General features: G+C 36.8%; 1 long non-coding RNA gene across 1 annotated transcript in view; it reads right to left on the reverse strand.

Annotated features, from left to right (window-relative positions):
• LOC145539813 (uncharacterized) overlaps positions 1 to 24,600 on the reverse strand; it is a 373,122-nt gene that overhangs the window by 138,146 nt on the left and 210,376 nt on the right. The window contains exons 6-7 of the long non-coding RNA XR_014077971.1: positions 3,269 to 5,169; positions 572 to 744 (exon numbers count right to left, since the gene is read on the reverse strand). This is a non-coding gene — a long non-coding RNA (uncharacterized LOC145539813). The remainder of the gene's footprint in view (positions 1 to 571; positions 745 to 3,268; positions 5,170 to 24,600) is intronic.

Below are 24,600 nucleotides of genomic sequence, written 5' to 3' on the forward strand. Positions count from 1 at the left end.
TGGGTTGGGAAGATCCCCTGGAGAAGGAAACGTCAACCCACCCCAGTATTCTTGCCTGGAGAATTCAATGGACAGAGGAGCCTGGTGGGCTACAGTCCATGGGGTCACAAAAAGTCAGACACGACTAAGTGACTAACTTTCACTTTCACACTTAAAATCTGCTAAGAGAATAGATCTTAAATGTTCTCACTGCAGCTGCCACCCCTCAAAACATGACAGTAGATAAATGAGGTGATGAATGTGTTAAGTAACCTTACTGTGTAATCATTTTGTGATATTAATATACACAAATCATCACATTGTACTCAAACCTATACAATGTTATACTTCAATTATATCTCAGTAAAGCTGCAAGGGGAGAATATCAAGGGATGTTTTAATAGAATAGAAATGATAAAAACCTTTGGCTATAATATTACTCAGTGCTCTCCAGGGAAACAGAACAAACAGGATATGTGTGTGTGTGTGTGTGTATATACACACATGTATACACACACACACACGTATATACATATATATATATATATATATATATGTAAAAAGAAAGATTTATGTTAAGGAATTAGCTCACATGATTGTGGAGATTTGGCAAGCTCAAAATCTGCAGGATGGGCCAGCAGACAGGAAACCCAGGGAAGCTGCAGTTCATGTCCAGAGGTAGACTTCTGGCAGAATCCCATCTTCTTGGGAAGTCAGACTTTTTCTGCCAAAGCCTTCAGCTGACTGGATGATGTCTACCTACAACTGTGAAAGGTAATCTACTTAATTCCAAGTTTACTGATTTAAATGTTGGGGCTTCCCTGGTCGCTCAAGTGGTAAATGCATCTGCCTGTAATGTGGAAGATCTGGGTTTGAACCAGTCTGTTTTTCCATGTCCAGTTCTAACTGTTGCATCCTGACCTGCATACAGGTTTCTCAAGAGGCAGGTCAGGTGGTCTGGTATGCCCATCTCTTTCAGAATTCTCCACAGTTTATTGTGATCCACACAGTCAAAGGCTTTGGCATAGTCAATAAAGGAGAAATAGATATTTTTTTGGAACTCTCTTGCTTTTTCGATGATCCAGCTGATGCTGGCAATTTGATCTCTGGTTCCTCTGCCTTTTCTAAAACCAGCTTGAACATCTGGAAGTTCATGGTTCACGTACCGCTAAAGGCTGGCTTGGAGAATTTTTAACATTACTTTACTAGCATGTGAGATGAGTGTAATTGTGCAGTAGTTTGAGCATTCTTTGGCATTGCCTTTCTTTGGGATTGGAATGAAAAGTGACCTTTTCCAGTCCTGTGGCCACTGCTGAGTTTTCCAAATTTGCTGGCATATTGAGTGCAGCACTTTCACAGCATCATCTTTCAGGATTTGAAATAGCTCAATTGGAATTCTATCACCTTCACCAGCTTTATTCATAGTGATGTTTCCTAAGGCCCAGTTGAATTCACATCCCAGGATATCTGGCTCTAGGTGAGTGATCACACCATCGTGATTATCTGGGTCATGAAGATCTTTTTTGTACAGTTCTTCTGTGTATTCTTGCCACCAGTTCTTAATATCTTCTGCTTCTGTTAGGTCTCTACTATTTCTGTCCTTTATTGAACCCATCTTTGCATGAAATGTTCCCTTGGTATCTCTAATTGTCTTCAAGAGATCTCCAGTCTTTCCCGTTCTATTGTTTTCCTCTATTTCTTTGCATTGATCGCTGAGGAAGGCTTTCTTATCTCTGTTTGCTATTCTTTGGAACTCTGCATTCAAATGGGTATAGCTTTCCTTTTCTCCTTTGCTTTTCCCTTCTCTTCTTTTCACAGCTATTTGTAAGTCCTCCTCAGACAGCCATTTTTCTTTTTTACATTTCTTTTTCTTGGTGATGGTCTTGATTCCTGTCTCCTGTACAATGTCACGAACCTCCATCCATAGTTTATCAGGCACTCTGTCTATCAGATCTAGTCCCTTAAATCTATTTCTCACTTCTCTCTATAGTCATAAGGGATTTGATTTAGGTCATACCTGAATGGTCTGGTCGTCTTCCACACTTTCTTCAATTCATGTCTAAAACTGGCAATAAGGAGTTCATGATCTGAGCCACAGTCAGTTCCCAGTCTTATTTTTGCTGACTCTATAAAGCTTCTCCATCTTTGGCTGCAAAGAATATAATCAGTCTGATTTCAGTGTTGACCATCTGGTGATGTCCATGTGTAGAGTCTTCTCTTGTGTTGTTGGAACAGGGTGTTTGCTATGACCAGTGCGTTCTCTTGGAAGAACTCTGTTAGCCTTTGCCCTGCTTCATTCTGTACTCCAAGGCCAAATTTGCCTGTTACACCAGGTGTTTCTTGACTTTCTACATTTGCATTCCAGTCCCCTATATTGAAAAGGACATCTTTTTTGGGTGTTAGTTCTAGAAGGTCTTGTAAATCTTCATAGAACTGTTCAACTTCAGCTTCTTCAGCATTACTGGTCGGGGCATAGGCTTGGATTACCGTGATACTGAATGGTTTGCCTTGGAAACGAACAGTTATCATTTTGTCGTTTTTGAGATTGCATCCAAGTACTGCATTTCAGACTCTTGTTGACTATGATGCCTACTGCATTTCTTCTAAGGGGTTCCTGCCCACAGTAGTAGATATAATGGTGATCTGAGTTAAATTCACCCATTCCAGTCTATCTTAGTTCACTGAATCCTAGGTTGTCGATGTTCACTCTTGCCATCTCCTGTTTGACCACTTCCAATTTGCCTTGATTCATGGACCTAACATTCCAGGTTCCTATGCAATATTGCTCTTTACAGCATTGGACCTTGCTTCTATCCCTAGTCCCATCCACAACTGGGTGTTGTTTTTGCTTTGGATCCACCCCTTCATTATTTCTGGAGTTATTTCTCCACTGATCTCCAGTAGCATATTGGGCACCTACTGACCTGGGGAGTTCATCTTTCAGTGTCCTATCATTTTGCCTTTTCATAGTGTTCATGGGGTTCTCAAGGCAAGAATACTGAAGTGGTTTGCCATTCCCTTCTCCAGTGGACCACATTTTGTCAGACCTATCCACCATGACCCAACCCTCTTGGGCGGCCCCACATGGCATGGCTTAGTTTCATTGAGTTAGACAAGGCTATGGTCGTGTGATCAGATTGGCTAGTTGTTTGTGATTGTGGTTTCAGTCTGTCTGCTCTCTTATGCCCTCTCTCAGTGCATACCGTCTTACTTGGGTTTGTTTCTCTTACCTTGGATGTGAGGTATCTCTTCATGGCTGTTCCAGCAAAGAGCAGCCACTGCTGCTTACCTTGGATGTGTGGTAGCTCCTCTCGGCCTCCACCCCTGACCTTGGACGTGGGGTTGCAGCCATTGCGCTCCTGCATGTTCGCAGCCGCTGTTTGAGGACATACAAATAAATGTGACCCCAGCTGTTTCAACTCTTGATATCCAAAAGGTTAATCATTTTTAAGTTAAATAAGATATATTATTTAGCAGAAAGAATGTCTTTCCCTTTTAACTTCTTAATAAACTGTATCTAAAGTTTAAAAAGTGTAACAGAAAAGATGTCATATAAAAATGTGGGGAAACTGTGGCTACAGAATTAAAAATCACTTGTGAAATAAAAAATAAAATCCTTTTCTTTAAACTTTATTTATGAGTTGGGTCAAATAAAGCCCCACACAACTTCAATCACTGTCCTGACATTTTGCCTGCTTTTGAACTTTGTGCAGAAACAAAAATTCAGCAGTGTTATAGGTTGACAAAAAATAGATGGACAAATGTATGATATATGTTGATTCTCCACTTCTACAATCTTCTTAATCACTATTTGTCTTTTACCTTGAACATTAACATTAAATTTTTCAAGATATAATTTCTTTAAACAGGGATACCATTTATGTTTTCTTTCCCTTTTGTTAAATAATGATTTTGAATCTTTTCTCTTTTTTAAAAGTTCAAGTATATCAATATTCTATTAAATAGAAATAATACTTCTCCAAGTATATATTTGCTGCTCATTTTTAATCTCTATGCTGACAACATAATCCATTTATGGACAAATATATTTTTCTCCTCAGTTTATTCTCTGAAGATTGAATAAAAGGCATTTTAGTGACTCCACAATTCTTTTGGAAAGAGATCTCAAAATTAAGTTCTTCCATTCTTCATTTTCAACTCAACCATATGACCAAATGTGTTCCAAAAGTAACTGGAATTGTTCATAATTCATGTTTTCCTGGAGATAATAGTCTTTGAAAATATTAACTAGAAGCTTCTCTGCACTATGATCATGTTAATAGAGATTATTACAAAGGTTTCTGGGAATTGAATAGGGTTTCTAAATACATAAAATTAATGAAAAGAAAATTAAAAAATATGATAACTGAAAGAAATCTTAACTACAAGAATTAGTGAAACATATACAGTGCTTTTTTTCCTGCAAATTACATATGGTCCACCCTCCATATCCCCGGATCAGCATCTGCAGATTCAACCAACTGCAGATTGAAAATATTTTTTAAAAATTCAAGAAAGTTCCAAAATGTAAAATTTGAATTTGCCATGCCCAACAATTATTTATATAGCATTTACATTGTGTTAGGTATAAGCTATCTGCGGACGATTTTAAGTATACAGGAGGTTGTACATAGGCTAAATGTAAATACTATGCCAATTTACATAAGGATTTGAGCACTGACAAATCTGGGGATATTCAGAGGGGTTGCTGGAACCAATCCCCCACAGAAACCAAGGGGCAACAGCATATTTTTTTTAAAAGGAACAGCTCCTAATGCACTTTTTTGGTTCTTTCTCTGCAATTATGCTAACAAGTATCATGCTGAGAAAGGATTAGCCCTGATGGACAATCAAAGACAATGCTTCCTTCCTGGTAAAAAGGTGAGAAAAGACGTTGGCATCTGAGCTGCAGTTATTAGGCATTGCAGCAGGAGGTCCATATGACCAGTTAGGGAGCACAATCAGAGTTAGCTGAAGTAGAGGAACTGCCTTGTCACTAGGCAGGCTCCTCTGTGCCATCATATATGTAACTTCTCTGACTTGGTGGGTGGAAACCACCCAGCACACATCTTCCTGACAGTCCAACATGGTGTTCTTCCCTCAGTTTGGCAGCCATGACACCGGCCAGGTAAAAACTCCTGGTGGGATGAAGCATTTGGCATAGCAGCAGGACATGTACACCTGCAAAATCTGAAGGAACAGAAAACATTTCTTAAAAGAAGAGCTAGGAAGGACCCAGCTACTTAGTTCTATATTAACAATAAAAGGTGAGAAAGCAAGATTTCAAACGCAACATTAAAACGTATTCATTGAATTCTTGTAATGTCCCCTGTAGTAGCTAATAATAGCAAAATGATGAAAACAGTAGAATAAAATCTCCTGCTAATTTTAATGATATTGCTGAGTGATTATATTTTCATATATTTGTATATTTCAGTTTGTGGTTTTTTATGGCCCCCTTAAAATATTTTCCTTAACGTCAGTCTGAAACCCAAAAATGAGGTAAGATTTATTTTTTTTCTTTAATGTTGACAATATGTCAAAACTCAATGCTAACATTTTTGAAATATTCATTTAAGTAGCATAATAGAGTATGTGTTAGCTTGCCCTATATATATTGTAGGGACTACTGATATTAGCATGAGAAAACCATAGGTCTCCAAATGAACTAATCATATAATACTAAGTAAACACGCCTTGTCTAAAGAATATGGGTTAGGTTACATTCCAAAAGGACAACGTGGAATAAAAACACGGTATTTTAGAAATGGGTGTCTAATACAATCATTTTTAATGTACCTCCCAGAGATTGCTTTAAGGCAAAGGTGACCACAAGGCCAGTGGTAGATGGTTACAAGCCGTCTTCCCCAACATCTGTGTAAATAGATTCAAAGAACCAAAGGCTGCAGTTTCAAAAATTAAACTACAAAAGGCCATATCTATAACTGTACACAAAATCGCCTTGTCTACCCCTTCTTCTTACCCCCTACCACCTCTGGTGCTATTAAGAAAAAGAATGTTTGAGGACCACCAAGGTGAAAAGGGGCAGATAGAGGACATGGGAATAATTATTTTCAAGGGTGCCTTCAAAGTCATTAGTCTTTCTTTCTGTGTTCTAGAAAAGGAATATCTGTGCATATAAATCAAGGTATTGGGCTTAAGATAAGTGTTGGCAAAAATGGGCAGCTTCTATTGATATTTTTCCTTCTGTTTTACTGCTGTATTAATTTGTTGCAAGAACTTGAAATATGGCACAAAGGAATGATGTTACCAATTTGGCATTTATGTGCCCTAACACAAAAACTGGCTACCCAAGTCCTCAGCACGAAAGCTCAAGGAGCCCTTTTGTGTGTCTTTAACCCACCAATCTAACATGATCATCAACAATTAACCTTAAGGAAAAAGAACAGATTTTGATCAAAACAGAAAAATGATGTGAGTGTGAGGTTGTGCAGCGAGTAATGGTGGTGGTGGTGTAGTTCACATTTTAAAAACTTAGCCTTTAACCTTTATTGAACCCATTGTGTCAGATGCACAACGTACAGTTAAACCACTTCAAGGTAAAAGATGAAACATTAAGACTTTCAGAGTTTCCTAAGGGTAGGAGAGCTCACACATGGCAGTGCCAAAACCAAATTTATCTCACCTCAAATTTCTTTTTCTTTCCTCCAAGCTCTACTATATTTCTTCCAGAATTATCAATTCACAGATGAAAAATTTCCTGACATTGGAGGAATTTAAAATTAAGATTCAGAAAAAACTGAAAATATATACTAGCTTCCCTAAGTAACTAGCAAGCTACTTTCTTTCTGATGGGAAGGCTGTGAAATTCACCATTGCCTCCTTTTGTTAACTAATTGCTCAGAATCCAATCTATTCTCTACCCAAATAGTACCACAGTCATTAGCATTTTATTTACTCTGTTCCATGGTCTGTTCTTCCTTTCTCTGTAGCTTTATTACATGACCATTTTTTGAAGCAGCTAAAGTCCTTTTTATTTTAGAACCAGCTAGGAAATAAGAAATATGTTGTATAATGTACTATGCATCTATGATGTGAGAGCATATTTTCACATTCCTGTTTTATTTTCCATTGTTTTTTTTTTTTTTTTTTTTTGCTTGTTCATTTAATGGAGTGGTAAAATAAGACCTCGTTCAAAATGGTCAGCTTCAGTTTCAGATCTTAAGTGATACCTGAAGGTCTTCTGCATAAAACATCAGTTCCTTGAACCGGCAGAAATAATCTTTCCTGATCCTGCCTTCTTTCTTGTTTCCCTGCCTTCCACTTTAAGTGCTAGAAAAAGAGCTGTTAATTGTTCAACACATTTGATTTTATATTGTTTGAGATAATCCTGTGAAGAACTGTAATGTCTCCCTGCTTCCTGGAGATTGAAGTGAGCATAAGCTGAGATTTGAGAGTCATTGATTAGACACTATGTCGTGTCTGATTTTTCCAACCCCATGGACTATAGATGCCCACCAGGCTCCTCTGTCCATGGGATTTCCCAGGCAAGAATACTGGAGTGGGTTGCCATTTCCTTCTCCACGGGGTCTTCCTGACCCAGGGATCAACCCAGAGTTCCTACATTGCAGGTAGATTCTTTACCACTGAGCCACGAGGGAAGCCTGCGGTTTGAAAGTATGGCCTTTCAAAATGGCAGCTCCACAGTGGCATGAAAACCAGAAAACTGAGCCGTCTCAGAAAAATGTCATGAAAACTACCTATAAAAGTGATGGATCAACCACAAGTATTTTTCCTCCGCTCTCCATTCTGATATCCACATTAATACATATGTGATAGTTAAGAGAGAAAGAAAACTTCTAATGACAAACAACCTGATGTCATAAAACACATGGAGAAAGTCAACTACAGGACAGTTAAGACCACAGCCTAGAGAATGTCTGAAGGGAAGCCAGCCAAGGAGGAAGTTCAAACCTGCAGAATCCCCAGGAGCCTCTAGATTGGGAAATGGGATTTGAACGGTTGAGCCCTCCATCTTTCCCCTCACTCTGGGAGAACATTTGCAGTCAAGGGTGTCTTCCCCACCTTCCCCTAAAAGCAAATAACAGAATGGTTCTTCTATTTATTTAGATGCCAGCACCTGGATCCAACCTCCATCCACTTATTTCTCAGAGTTAGGTCTTACACTTTCTTTAATTTAGAAGAATCTCAGCCTAACAGTTGATTTGGTCATATGGTAATTCTATTTTTAATTGGAAATTGAGAACCTACAGAGAAGCCAGTGTACTTCTCACTTCAGGCATTCAGGCAAGAATGAGAGAGTCAACTTTCTATAATAAATACAGCAACTAGTATTAATCAAGGAATGATAAATTGATATACACTATAATTTCCTACAATTTAAACTTTTAATGCTTTTGCTTTTTACTGTTTCTTATTTTTATTCAAATATAGTTGATTTACAATATAATATTAGTTTCCAGTGTACAACATAGATATTCAATATTTTTTATAGATTAAACTCTAAGGTTATTATAGTCAGGACATGGAAGCAACCTAAATATCCATCAACAAGATGAATGGGTAAAGAAGATATGGTACATGTATCAATGGACTATTATGGTACAGGTGAACTTATTTACAAATCAGAAGTATAGACACAGACATAGAGAACAAATGCATGGACACCAATGGGAGAACAAGGGTGGGATGGATTGGAAGACTGGGATTGGAATACATATACTACTATGTATAAAACAGATAACTAATGAGAACTGACAGTGTAGCACAGAGAACTCTATTCAATGCTCTGTGCTGGCCTAAACAGGAGGGAAATCCAAGGAAGAGGGGATATATGTATATGTGCAGCTGATTCACTTTGCTGTACAGCAGATACTAATATAATATTACAAAGCAACTATACTCCAATAGAAACCTTTCAAAAATTGTTTAAAAGTTGTTAAAACATACTGTCTATATTATCAATGTTGTATAATACAACACATTTTATATCTTTTAAAAATCATTTTTATTATACTATAGTAGATTTACAATATTGCTAGTTTTTGCTGTGCAGCAAAGTGAGTCAATTATACATACACATATACACATACCCATACATATACCAACACTTTTTTTAGATTCTATTCCCATATACGTCATTACAGAGCACTGAATAGAGTTCCTTGTGCTATTCAATCGGTTTTTATTAACTAACTATCCTATATATCAGTTCAGTTCAGTCGCTCAGTCATGTCCGACTCTTTGCAACCCCATGAATCACAGCACACCAGGCCCCCTGTCCATCACCGACTCCCGGAGTTTACCCAAACCCATGTCCATCAAGTCAGTGATGCCATCCAACCATCTCATCCTCTGTCATGCCCTTCTCCTCCTGCCCCTAATCCTTCCCAGCATTAGGGTCTTTTCCAATGAATCAACACTTCGCACGAGGTGGCCAAAGTATTGGAGTTTCAGCTTCAACATCAGTCCTTCCAATGAACACCCAGGACTGATCTCCTTTAGGATGGACTGGTTGGATCTCCCTTTAGTCCAAGGGACTCTCAAGAGTCTTCTCCAACACCACAGTTCAAAAGCATCAATTCTTCGGCGCTCAGCTTTCCTCACTACCCAACTCTCACATCCATACATGACCACTGGAAAAATCATAACCTTGACTAGACGGACCTTTGTTGGCAAAGTAATGTCTCTGCTTTTTAATATGCTATCTAGGTTGGTCATAACCTTCCTTCCAAGGAGTAAGCGTCTTTTAATTTCACGGCTGCAATCACCATCCGCAGTGATTATGGAGCCCCAAAAAATAAAGTCTGACACTGTTTCCACTGTTTCCCCATCTATTTGCCATGAAGTGATGGGACCAGAGGCCATGATCTTAGTTTTCTGAATGTTGAGCTTTAAGCCAACTTCTTCACTCTCCTCTTTCACTTCCATCAAGAGGCTCTTTAGTTCTTCTTCACTTTCTGCCATAAGGGTGGTGTCATCTGCATATCTGAGGTTATTGATATTTCTCCTGGAAATCTTGATTCCAGCTTGTGTTTCTTCCAGTCCAGCGTTTCTCATGATGTACTCTGCATATAAGTTAAATAAGCAGGGTGACAATATACAGCCTTGACATACTCCTTTTCCTATTAGGAACCAGTCTGTTGTTCTATGTCCAGTTCTAACTGTTGCTTCCTGACCTGCATACAGGTTTCTCAAGAGGCAGGCCAGGTGGTCTGGTATTCCCATCTCTATCAGAATTCTCCACAGTTTATTGTGATCCAAACAGTCAAAGGCTTTGGCGTAGTCAATAAAGCAGAAATAGATGTTTTTCTGGAACTCTCTTGCTTTTTCGATGATCCAGAGGATGTTGGCAATTTGATCTCTGGTTCCTCTGCCTTTTCTAAAACCAGCTTGAACATCTGGAAGTTCATGGTTCATGTATTGTTCAAGCCTGGCTTGGAGAATTTTGAATATTACTTTACTAGCGTGTGAGATGAGTGCAATTGTGTGGTAATTTGAGCATTCTTTGGCATTACCTTTCTTTGGGATTGGAATGAAAACTGACCTTTTCTAGTCCTGTGGCCACTGCTGAATTTTCCAGATTTGCTGGCATATCGAGTGCAGCACTTTCACAGCATCATCTTTCAGGATTTGAAATAGCTCAACTGGAATTCCATCACCTCCACTAGCTTTGTTCGTAGTGATGCTTTCTAAGGCCCACTTGACTTCACATTCCAGGATGTCTGGCTCTAGGTGAGTGATCATAGCATCGTGATTATCTGGGTCATGAAGATCTTTTTTGTACAGGTCTTCTGTGTATTCTTGCCACCGGTTCTTAATATCTTCTGCTTCTGTTAGGTCCATACCATTTCTGTCCTTTATCGAACCCATCTTTGCATGAAATGTTCCCTTGGTATCTCTAATTTTCTTGAAGAGATCTCTAGTCTTTCCCATTCTGTTGTTTTCCTCTATTTCTTTGCATTGATCACTGAGGAAGGCTTTCTTATCTCTCCTTGCTATTCTTTGGAACTATGCATTCACATGGGAATATTGTTCCTTTTCTCCTTTGCTTTTTGCTTCTCTTCTTTTCACAGCTATTTGTAAGGCCTCCTCAGACAGCCATTTTGCATTTTTGCATTTCTTTTTCATGGGGATTGTCTTGACCCCTGTCTCCTGTACAATGTCACGAACCTCTCTCCATAGTTCATCAGGCATTCTATATATAGTAGTGTGTATATGGCAGTCCCAGTTTCCCAATTTATCCCTACCTTCCTGCTTCCTTCCTGATAACCACATTTGTTTTCTACCTATTTGACTCAACTTCTGTTTTGTAAATAGGTTCATTTATATCATTGCTTTTAAAATAAAGTTTATTTAACTTACCTTTAAAAATGCAATGTATTGACGGGAGATAAGTACATAGGAAGCATGCATTGGTGGTTATCAGGGTGGTGTATAGGAAGCAAAATATCAATCATTAAAGAAGAATCCATAAAGGAAGGGTACACAAGCCTGTATTCTGTGTTAGATATCAGACTGAATGCTACAGAGGATACAAATTTGGATAAAAATGAGATATTAATGTAATATTTAACTAAGCAGAATCAGCAAAATATCAGTTATATCTACCATGCTCTTTCATGGCAGACATTCTTAGAAATAATCAGAATATATATGGTGTGTGCTAAGAAGGCATAAACTACACCAGTTCAGTGAAAAAATATCTCTAAAGGGTAAAGTGACCTGAAGTATGAGCACAGACTATGTAATTATTAAACTATCTTGAGATTTACACTATTAATAAAATCTCTTTTCTGTGGTATGTACAACTCAGTGTCATTCCTAACAGATATGAGTCTTAGGGAAAAATAAACTACTATTAGTTTACATTCCATAAAATCTTCATAGAAATGAAATAATATTTTCCTAATAAAATATGGAGAAGAGCTTTGAAGTACAAAAGTCACTGTGAGGCCTGTGGGGGTAGAGGAATGGTAAAACATCTATGAAGTGGTTGTATGCCTATTTGAGGATCAGGAATTCCTTCATAGTAGCTAACATATATCATGGCTAAACAGGATAGTAGAAAATTTGAAAACACTTGAATTATAGCCAGTTCTGAAAATCAGCAATGCCATTTATCGGACAATCATTCTCCTTCTCTGAGCCTCAGCTTCCACATATAAAAATCTAACATATAACCTGTGTTTTGTCCAACACCTTTTAGCTTCACTGTCTCAAAGCAGGACATTAGCCCAGTTATTTCTTAGTATCATTTTTTTTTGTCAACAACACCATTTACCTCTCTCAAAGATGGCATTTTCTCATCCAGCTGCATTTAAAATGGTGCCCTTTTTTTCATCACCTATTCTCAACTTACTTCTCAGCCGTGGCCTCCACTAAGTAGGCTGGAAAATCGAAATACTGATTTTTTTTTTCAGTCTCCATTGTAACTGTGTGGTCATGTGGTGTACTTTTAGTTAATAAGATTCAAATGAAATCCACTGAGAATTATAGGAATCTCTAGGAAATTTTGCTTTCAAGATAAAAATGGATCCACTTGACTTAGGAGGCTTTTATCTCCTTCTTCCCTATTTGAACAAAGATGTAATACCTAAAATTACATGTTCTATGGAGAAAGCAACAAGAGAATCACTGAGATGCTATGAGCATGCAGTGGAGCAACTGAGCCAAAGGCAAAGCTTCAGCCAATGCTGAACGTCCAATACTTTGGCCACCTAATGCAAAGAACTGACTCATTGAAAAAGATCCTGATGCTGGGAAGGATTGAAGCCAGGAGGAGAAGGAGATGACAGAGGATGAGATGGTTGGATGGCATCACAGACTCGATGGACATGAGTTTGAACAAGCTCCGGGAGTTGGTGACAGACAGGGAAGCTTGGCGTGCTGCAGTCCATGGGGTTGCAAAGGGTCAGACATGACTGAGTGACTGAACTGACTGAATTGGGTCACATGTGGGGGAAAAAAAAATTCCTGTTTAATCCAGGTTTTTTTTTTTCTGGTATGGGAAGTCCAAAACATTCCTTTCTGGCACAATGTTTCTTTTGCTCCTTATTCCCTAACTTTTTTTTTTTTTCTTTTGACACTAATTATTTGTAATATGCAATTTCTTTGTCAAATGCATTCAATGAGGTAGCACTGGAGTATTATCAAAGGAACACTGCATGAGATATCATAGGAGCATTTACTTGGTTTTAATATCTATTAGGACATAAGACTTTGGGAAATATTATTTCCAGACTTCAGTTTCATCTTCTATATGATAACTTAACTAGATAACATTTTATATTTAAATCTCAAGAGAATAATATCAAAATCTTCCCAAGGACACAACTAGAGGACATGGTATATTGGAGTCTGGGTTAGAATCACCACATGGAAGATGGCAGCATGAAGAGCCTATCTGGGAGGATGCAGAATCATGTAAATGTGTAACCCCTGCAAGGGCTTCCCAGGTGGCTCAGTGGTAAAGAATCTCCCTGCCATGCAAGAGATGCATTCAATCCCTGGGTCATGAATATCTCCGGGAGAAGGAAATGGCAACCCACTCCAGTATTCTGAGTCCATCCAGTATTCCAACCCACTCCAGCATTCTTGCCTGGGAAATCCCATGGACAGAGGAGCCTGGCGGGCTCTAGTCCATAGGGTCACAAAAGAGTCGGACATGACTTAGTGACTCAAACAACAACAACAACAATAACCCCTGCAAGGGCAAGGGGTAGACACATGCCGGCTTCTCTACTCTTCTTGCCCTCTAATCCTCCCGACATCATCCCCTGGCTGAACTCAACTAGGAAGTGATTTATATGGGAGCCTGGGACCACACCACACAGCACTAAGACAGAACATGGCCAGGGAGGTTTGAAGGGTACATCTAGACACACAAGACTATGCACAAACAAATATCAGAAATAAATATGACAGCAGATTAAAAGAGAGAGGGACTCAGGGAGCACTTTAGATAACATTTGTGTAAGAATCAAAAACAGGAAACAGAGCTTGTGAAACAGAAAAAAAAAAAAAATCACCAAAATGTAGACAAAATCAGACCAAATTATAAAGACAAATATGTTTACCTCTCCTTCTTTGGATGTCTTTTGATCCTTTTGATGACCTTTCTTCCACTTTCAGTTATTTACTCATTGATTGATTCACTCAACAAATACTTATTGAGCACTTAGAGTTTTCCAGGAACTAGGCACATGTAGTCTTTATTATTCTGTTCATGTACACACCATGTTTCTTTTCCCTGGACTTCTTTCCTTCTGAACACTCTTCTAGTAAATTCTTGTCCTTCAGGACCCAGTCAGTAGTCTCTGCCCTAAGGTTTCTAAAATCCCTCTAAACCCAGTTAAGAACTTCCTTCCTATTCACTTCAAACATTGAGTTTGTATGTAATTTAGCACTTGTCACAGCAATTATTCGTCTTATCTTTATTCTCCAACTGAGATAAAAATATTTTGAGAGGAAAGACTATAAAGACCACTTCTTGACCTTTGTCAGAGTTTATTTTACAAAAATATTTGTGTATGAGTTTTAGTGAATTTATGCTGATTTTTGGAAAATAGAATGAACTAAACAACTGTCATCTGCCAGTTCCTCTTAACTGCTTGACTATAAAAACTGTCAGTGTTTCTGAAGCAATTACATAAAAACATCTCAAAGTGGAAATTTTTGATTTTGTAATATTGTGATACATTGGACCTAATTTCTCCTTCAAGTTTGTCTGTAGTTCCAATGGGGTTTGGGGGTAATTACTTATTAATGGTAACACGCAGCTTTTTATGTCTAATTGCCACTTTTAAATCTTTATTCTGTTTACTAAAACCATAAGAATTGATAGCTAACTTAGCTGAAAACCAACTACATTTTTTTTTGTCTTTGTTTTTAATTTACAAAGACTAATGTAGGGAGACATTAAGAATCAAAAGGACAATTATTTTTTATATAAAACATTTGTCTTTGTACAAATGGCAACAGATTGAGGGATTATGGTATGAAACATTATAATATGGGGAACATTACTTACTCCTTAATATATCCTATACACTAGTTAGCCCCTCTATATTCCTTGCGTCATGTTACCCACACTATAGCTTTATAAGCTAAATAAATAATTTTCTGAAATACATATAAAGTTTACCTAAGAAGTCATAGTTAATATAAAGATTCACATAAGTCAATAAAAACCATAAAATGCACAGTTCAGATTGGGAAATTATTCTTCACTCATGAGCACCAAAACGTTTTGTTTTAAATGAAAGAGGTACTGGAGTGGCTAAAAACTAATGTTATAGACCATTTAAATTGTCTCCTGAGAGGCACAAATGTGTACTTGAGCACATGACTGGGATACCACATTGCTGGTATAATTTAAATTCCCTTGCTTTGAAACATTTATGCTGGAGCTTTATCATTACAGCTGAGGCATCCTACACGACATGAATATTTTCAAAAAACACCCTGAAAAACACATCTTAGTGATCAATTTAGCACTTGCAATTTCCCAAACTTTATTTTAATCAGCAGTTAATGATGTATGGCACTTCTAGTAAGTAAATGAATGTTTGAATTGCTGTAAGTTATTTTAATAATTGCTCAGCTAACCATTTAAATTATCAAAGATCTTTACTTGTGCAATGTCATATAAATGCTGGAAATTAAAAATTAATCAACACGATTTACGTAACTAAAAGCTGCCATCTAATGGGATATTTTTCAATAAGACGACAGTAGTAATTATGCTGAAAAATATTCATTCCTGTAGTTTGAACGATTATAGCAATTTCCACCAGGGGATTTCGCAGTCAGATCCTAGTTCTGGGCAACAGTGATTAATATAATGGTTATTAATGAGAAGTCATTTTGATACTTCTAACAGTGTTTAGGTGTCAATGTCTTGAATGCAATGTGTTTAGCATATTAATAATAAAGACTGCATCGGACTGAATAAGTAATTTTATTGATATTTTCCCTTATCTTCTGTAATGTGGAAAGTCAATTAGATGTATAGAAACAATGGAACTTTTCACTGCAGGACCTACCATTTCTCTGTGTTGACATCTTTTAACTATGTTCAAAGTTTATTAAATGTGCAAAGGCAGTACAGTTACAGGAAGAAAGTGGCAGGGTCAGAGGTCACAATCCATAACAAGGTGACAATTTCTTGCGGATGAACCTGAGGCGTTGAGTTAGAGTTAGAACTGCCTTTCAAGTTGCCAATGGGGAATGAAGAAAATAATGCCATCATTAATTATTCGTATTGAATTAATTAAAATAAATAATGACAGAGATTTTGCTGGCTTTACATCAAACTGAGTATAGATAAGGTAGTCCTTTATCAGATTCCAAATTTTGCATAGGTGCAAAATTGCGGATTAAGAAAAAGATTATATATGTTTTGGGTATAACCATATAAATATAGTCACACATTTGCAAACTTCCAGTCTGTAACAACGTGTATATATTTATATACATCCAAACCTATTGGCCCAGAGTTAGAAAAAAATATTCTTCCACTTTATGGCTCCCTTTCCTAAAATTTTGTCAAGAATATTGTTCCCCTAAATATTTGAACTCTATTCTTTGGACGCATAATATATAAGAATACAGTAAAACTACATCACAGAGTTTGCGGCAGGGAAAAGAATAAAACTTGTGTCATAGAAGTTCTATGACGTGAGGAGACAAACCTAGACAGCATATTAAAAAGCAAAGACATTATTTTACCAATAGAGGTCCATATAGTCAAAGCTATGGTTTTTCCTGTAGTCATGTATGGATGTGAGAGTTGGATCACAAAGAAAGCTAAGTGCTGAAGAGTTGATGCTTTTGAACTGAGGTATTGGAGAAGACTTTTGAATGTTCCTTGGATGGCAAGGAGATCAAACATGTCAATCCTAAGGAAATCGGTCCTGAATATTCATTGGAAGGACTGATGCTGAAGCTGAAGCTCCAATACTTTGGCCACCTGATGCAAAGAATTGATTCATTGGAAAAGACCTTGATGCTGAGAGAGAGAAGGCAGAAGGAGAAGGGAACAACAGAAGATGAGATGGTTGGATGGCATCACTGACTCAGTGGACATGAGTTTGAGCAAGCTCCAGGAGTTGGCGATGGACAGGGAAGCCTGGCATGCTGCAGTCCATGGGGTCTCAAAGAGCTGGACACAACTGAGTGACTGAACTGAACTGAATGTGAAGAGAAAGATAAAGTAGGTATCACTATGGAAAAAAAGTACGATCTCATCTAACACACAAATTAGTCCATGAAATATATTTCTAATATTTTATTAAAAATACACAATCTAGGGCTTCCCTAGTGGCTCAGTGGTAAAGAATTTACTTGCCAATGCAGGACACACGGGTTTGATCCTCAGTCCAGGAAGATCCCATATGCCACAGAGCAACTAAACCCATATGTTACAGCTACCGACTCCATGCTCTAGATCCCAGGGGCCGCATCTAGTAAAACCCGTGTGCCCTAGAGCCTATCTCAGCAATAAGAAAAGCCAATGCAATGAGAAGCCCACACACCACAAATATAGGGTAACCCCAGTTCATTGCAACTACAGAAAAGCCCATGAAACAACGAAGACCCAGCATGGTCAAAAATTAAAAATAGATAAATAAAAATTTAAAAATACATAATCTATAGAAACTTCAAGTAGAATAACACTACTGGCAAAATCAATGTAATTTGTTACCGATTCCAAATATAACATATTAAAAATTATTATATAAGAGTTATAGGAAGAATTCTTTTTGGGTTTCATAAAACTAGTTATCTCAATGGTATTTCTTCAGACTGAGAAATTTCTGTATATCATTATATGGTATTTTCATTCTCTGGGTGTTATTACTGAGTGAAAAAATATTTATATATATGAAACCTCAATTTTCTTTATTTTAGCAACTTAAGATCACAGATAAAGTTAATTATATCAGGAAGCTTGTATGTGCTTGAAGTGGTTATTTTAACATTCATTTTCTTGAAGTCTCATAGTGCAGTAGAGATCTGACATGGAGTTGCATGTGCTCGCTCTTTGATTTCACAATCAATGCCATGTTCTTCATGTAGTGTTAGCAAAGAGACTTTCAAGCTTAATTTCTTCTTCCTGGTCTCCACCTCTTTGTATTTGTATATCAAATATCAAGGTAATATACATGCATCATTTTCTGACATAAGGTGGGTGAAAAACTCAAGCACTAACATGACTATTTTCTGACTCTTTCAGAACAGACAAAATAAAACTAAAACATAACTATTCTATACATATAAGTCAGTGATATCACAGAGTAGCTCTGGAGCATAAAAGTAACTAAACAGGTAGGTAGGTGGGTAGATAGATATCTCATCCTTACATGAGCGATTAAAAAATTAACGGAAAATACATTTTAAAATTTTTTGATTATTTCCAGTAAGAGCAAGTGGCACTGAAAATTCTACTTTATTATTTTATCACATAGAAATATCACTGTATCTTTAGGTTTTATGATAAAAGTTAACTCTAACTTAAGCAATGGTTGTACACCTTTTCAAATGGATCTGCAGCATTATCAAATTTCTAAGAAAATTTTGGGGATTAATATAATTTTGGCTTTTGAATATTAAAACTAATAAAATTATTCTGACCGTAGTCTTATAATTTAATTGTCCTTTTTTTGTGTTTTTTTTCTTTTTAAAATACAAACGTTCCTCAAAAAACATGCATAAATATTAAACAATAAGTCCAGTGCAAAATAAAAATTGCACTGTAAAGATACATATTTTCAAGGTTTTTATGATGAGAATTCCACATTAACCATGTGACAAGCACATGCCAGAGATACTTGTAAGAATAATGACTCACATTCGTGTAGTACTTGACACTATACACAGAGATATCAAATATACTCATTTCATCTTCATATGAATTTCAAACCCGTTTCATAAATGAGAGGTATGAGAGTAATATAGAGCAGAGCAGTTACATCTTATGATTATGTCAGCCAATGATGTAGGGCATTTGTGCTCTTCTGGAAGAGGGAAAAGGGAAAAATCCATGAAAATCATGAACCCCCTTTTTTCCAGTTTCAATAGTTTATTAATGTTAAATTTATGAAAATTGTTACTATCGCCTTTGGTTATATGTTTCCAGAATTGGCTCATGATAGCAGTTGTCACACCTTATTGTTATTTCTCATTATCTTTCTGCCTGCTGGTACTGTGTTCAGTAAGGATGTGCCTTGCACTCTGCACTTCTGAGTACTTCACAGAGCACAAGACCTTTCTGAGGCTATCTGTTGAATGTTCGTAATGTCTACATGTCAGTATACACTCAAAGTCACTTGAAAATAATTTTATCTAGTACTTAGGTTTGTGGAACTCTTTTTCTTGTTTGTATTTTTTAAAGAATTAAAGGATATGTTTATCCTCAGGCTAAAGAGAGAATCACTTAAGGTGTTCTCCAATGTTAACTGATACCGTTTTAGTTATGATTGCTTCTTTTATACCTGCTAGCCGCATTTTCCATAATATTTTATTAATTCTTTTTAAGTGATAAATATCTATTTTAATTTAGGCAAAAAGTAATTTATTTTTAGAAACACTGAGTAATATAATCTCACAGGTAATAATCACATAATGAATTATTTGCAATTTTGGTAATACCCCCAGAACTGCTTTAATAACTACACATTTGAATATAAATATACCTTTTACTTTTCTCTGCATATCTTTTAATTTTTTAAAATTTATTTATTTTTATTTTTTGTGAAGGGTAATTGCTTTACAAAATTTTGTTGTTTTCTGTCAAACATCAACAAGAATCAACCATAGGTATACATATGTTTTTCTTTCTTTTTGCCCTCCTTCCCTCTTTCCTTCTCTCTATCCTTCCTTGCTTCCTTCTTCCATCCCTTCCTTTAACTTTAAGGAAACAGTTACTGAGCTACTACAATATACTCATTCTTCCAGGAATCTCAGAGACAAGAATAAGCCTTACTTACCTGGAGCTTAGATTCTACTGCTAGTATTAAGCATGAACCGACTTTTAGAAAAATGCTGCAAATATACAAATCTAAAGACCAAGAAAGAGTCAGGAATTTCAATAGCTGCTTTGATAAAATTATCAAATTAATAATATACATAATTTTAACTGAAAGCATCTATGACAGAGTGCTCGTGAATTAATTATAATTGAAAACCAGTTGTTCAAGCAAAATAAGGGAAAATTCCTTACTTTCTCCTCAACTGACAATATCTGTAATACATATTTTAGTGTTTTTTTTTTCAATTTAAATACACCCAAAACCACAGCATTTGTAAATTTTCAAAGAAAAATCTATCTGTAAAATACTGGTATTGAAATAATTTTCTATGAATTTTTGTCAATGTCAAATCTGAGAAATGTACTGGAAGAGTAAGTAGATGATGAATCAGATTCTGATTGAGAAAATCAAAACATTCCACATAGCAACATAACAATCACATACAGATCTATTAATCAGTTTCTTTTCTTTATTAAATCCATATTTCAACTAATAGTTCCAACACCCTCAGAGAAGGGAAAGTTATGTACAAATGATCCCAGTCTGAGAAAGGCTGTGATCTGAATGATAGTGAAAAGTGCACAAGATTACACTGAAATGAACACAGCAGTTGTTCCTCCTTTGTATGTTATTATAAAGAGAACTGGGGGTCAAATTGCATGAATGATAAATGGAAGGTGCTTGAATTGGGTTGGTTCTTTTATGAACATTATACATTGACCTTGGCAGTTTTGACAATTACATCCATCATGTCTAGGAATCCATTCCAACACCCAGCCTGTTCTCTAATGTGACCAAATAAACAGGGTGTGTGAATATAAGAATCAAAGATTGATCTTCTGTGCCACTGCACTGATTAACAGTTTGTTACTTGCTGAAGGTTTTTCATTCCATGGATTATGCAAGGATCATAATTCACTACGGCACACCTGTAGATAGCATGTGAAAATGCTTTAATCTTCACTCATAGGCTTCAAAAGGTTGAATATTAGACTTCTAAGTTTGATAATCATATGAAATAAAACCTTTAAGGAGTTCTTTGCATACTTCTAATGTGCATTTTATTATTTCCATGTTGCTTTAATAGAAACAGCTGGTTGAAGAAGGAAACACACCGAGCTTTCTAGTTTTTACACTATTTTCACTTGTGAGTAACCTAAACATCAATTTTCAAGTTTAAAAGAATTTTTCTTCTTCAAATATCTTTGATATGAACAGAATTATGTGTAGGTTAAGAATCAGGTCTTCCTCCCAACCAAAACCACCTTGGTTTCAAATAGATAACCTGGATCCTATCAAGCATTCAGTCCAACTGAATAATTTCTAGATTCAATGTAAATTTCATTAATTGGTCAACCTCTTCCAGGATTCAAACTTCTTCTACATGTAGGTGTTTCCTTTATCTCCTTCCTGGTCCAGCTTCCAATCTCTGGATGGCACAGTCCAAGAATCAGTTGTGTCGGGACTCTGGTCTAGGAAGCCCATACAAACGCATCCTTAGCATCCATCAATTGCGTGCTTCTTTGCCCTGCTGAGCAGATCCTATCTCTGTGTCTGCCCTGGATTTGTGGGACTATTAACATCTCTTCTAAATTCACAGCACACACAGAAACATGACAGGACTACTTCCAGTGCCCTGTCTTCCTTTAGGATACAATTTTGAGTCTACTGCTAGAGATGGAAAGGAGAGTATGTGACTTTTACTCTTCTAAAGTCCCCGTTTCTCATCCTACTTTTCCTGACTCAGAGAGGGTGAGAGAAAGTATCTAAACATCACATTTCCTATAATCAGGCTTTATCTCCTCTAAGTTCTACTACTTTCCAGCACTATTTCCTGTCTAATCTGAGCTAGGAGGAAATTAATGTGCAAGGTCTTAGACCAGGAGCAATGTCCTTTTTACTTACTAATTTTTTTTTGATTAGTTTGTTTTCTATTTTTTAACTTTACAATATTGTATTTGTTTTGCCATACATTGACATGAATCCACCATGGGTGTACATGTTTTCCCCTTCTAGAACCCCCCTTCCACCTGCCTCCCCATCCCATCCCTCCGGGTCATCCTGGTGCACCAGCCCCGAGCACCCTGTATCATGCATTGAACCTGGACTAATTTAATAGTTGTCTTTGCTTTCAGGAATGCATCAGTGAACAGGCTAGGGATCTTCCTCTCTGTCCTTTTAATCTTCTCCCATTCATCCCCTTGTCCTCTTCTCAAGCTCATGCAGAGATTACTGGTAAAGGTAATGAAGATAAACAGATCCACAGCAGGGCTTCCCTGCTGGCTGAGTGGTAAAGCATCTGCCTGCCATTTCAGGAGACATGGGTTTGATCCCTGATCTGTGAAGATCCCACATGCAGCAGAGTAACTAAGCTTGTGTACCACAACTATTGAGCCTTTACTCTAAAGTGCATGAACCTCAACTACTGAGCCTACACACTACAATCACTGAAGCCCATGTGCCTAGAGCCCATGCTCTGCAACAAGAGAGGCCACTGCATTGAGAAGCCCACATACCACAACTAGAGAGTAGCCCCCGTTCATCACAACTAGAGAAAGCTTGTGCATAGCAAGCAACAAAGACCCAGCACAGTCAAAAAATAATTAATTTAATTAAATTCAAAAGAATTCACAACAAAACCTCCAAGATCTATTTAGAATTATTACTTAAAGCAGCAGAGCTATGTAATTACACATTTATATTACTATTGCACATCACTGCATTATATCTACATTAGATAACACATCAAAAACAAGCTCCAGTTCCTACCTTAAATGCTTTTGATTTCATAGAGCTCCTAACATTTTCACTTTCTCAAAATTGTCTGAAGTATATTGTTGCTTCAGAAAGATACCTGTTAACAACTCTCCAGGCTAAAGCATGGTCATTTCCTTCTGCCCCATTGTGACTGCGAGCTACACCACTTCAGTAGTGTCTGACTCTTTGTGACCCTATCGACTATAGCCTGCCAGGCTCCTCTGTCCATAGGGATTCTCCAGGCAAAAATACTGGAGTGAGTTGCCATGCCCCCCTCCAGGGGATAGTCCCAACCCAGGGACAGAACTCACCTCTCTTATGTTCTGCATTAGCATACAGATTCTTTACCTCTAGCGCCACCTAGGAAGCCCCATTGTGATTTATAGGATCTCATACCTTAGATTTTACTTCTTCCAAATAACCATTAAGATTGAACTAGAACTGATAATTACCTCTTTTTGATGATTTCACATATGCCATCAGCTCTCAAGGATTATCTGATTTGTTCAAATGAAATTCTTTTCAAATGCCATCAGTCATAGTATCAGCATATTGTCAACAAAAAAACACACCAAATTCATATAATTAATAATTTAATAAAACTTTGACTAACAGTGATATTATATATATTAATGCATTGCCTAGCTTTCTACATGGTTCCTGCTTTAATTCCATAAATAAGGAATATATTCATGCTTTCAAATTATAAAGTATTAGAAGAATAATGATTCTCCATTTTTCTTTCATCTGCTTCTCTTCCAGTGAGTATATTACTAAAAGAACAAAAATAATTGCCTAGTGGAAATAAGAAGAATTAAATAACTCACCGAAAGTGGCACTAGGTAAAAATCTCTGAATGTGAATTAAAATTAAATTGGATGAAAGAGTGTAATAAGTTGGCCTCAAGCATAGATCATATTATACACAAGATTATTACTGAATACCAGCTGTGATTTTCTTTGAACTAGCAGGTTTATCTCTTTTTAAAAAGTGAATGACATTGGTTAATGTGATACAAAATTTTTTGTGATTTCCAGATAGCAAAAATATACTCATTAAAAACATTTAAATAATTAAAGGGTCCTCTTTCTATTTCAAGATGATATTATTGAACTAGTGTTCTCATATTGGCTCTTGGCTGGAACACATCCCTGCTCTGTCCCCTCAAGGTCAAGAGTTTTGCGACAACAAGCTCTTGTAAAGGGGCAGAATGCAATTTACAAAGGTTTGACATTATGGCCTTCACTATATCAATAGCAAAGAGATTATAGTATGCACTTGAATAATAAAGTCATTAAATATTCTATATAATGAATGCCATAAAATACATACTTAGAGATGGAAGGAAAAACAATTTAATTGGTGAAGGAAATGCAGCCCACCATTCTATTCAATGAGCATCTGTGCTATAATGAGTGTACAATTGAAACACAACTCAGTTCTTCTCTTGATCCATATTAATGTCTTTCTTATGGTGTTAGTAAACCTTTTTTCCCAGCAAAATGACCCATAATGAAGATAAATTCTTTATCCAACATTCAAATGAAGAAACAGCAATATAACCTAATGTGAGACTATTAACTTGTCTGAAAATACTGACGGACTGAATGTTGAGTATCAAGGTAGCATCTTTATAAGGTTCTCAAGGTTAGTTTTGACCTTAGTGACCCTCATTTAGGCTGAAGACTTCATACCAAAATTCTCCAGAGGTGTACCACCAAAAGAGTTGACACAATTTAAATATGAATTTCATGTCCCCTCCAAATCCATCCCATCATGATGAACTTTTGCTCTGTCACATAGTCATGGTGCTTCTCTTATTTTATCCTCCATTTTAGACTACTTCACA

Source organism: Giraffa tippelskirchi, chromosome 2 (genome assembly GCF_054371585.1).
Source record: "Giraffa tippelskirchi isolate mGirTip1 chromosome 2, T2T-mGirTip1v1.2.pri, whole genome shotgun sequence".
In the NCBI taxonomy this organism is placed as follows: Eukaryota; Metazoa; Chordata; class Mammalia; order Artiodactyla; family Giraffidae; genus Giraffa; species Giraffa tippelskirchi.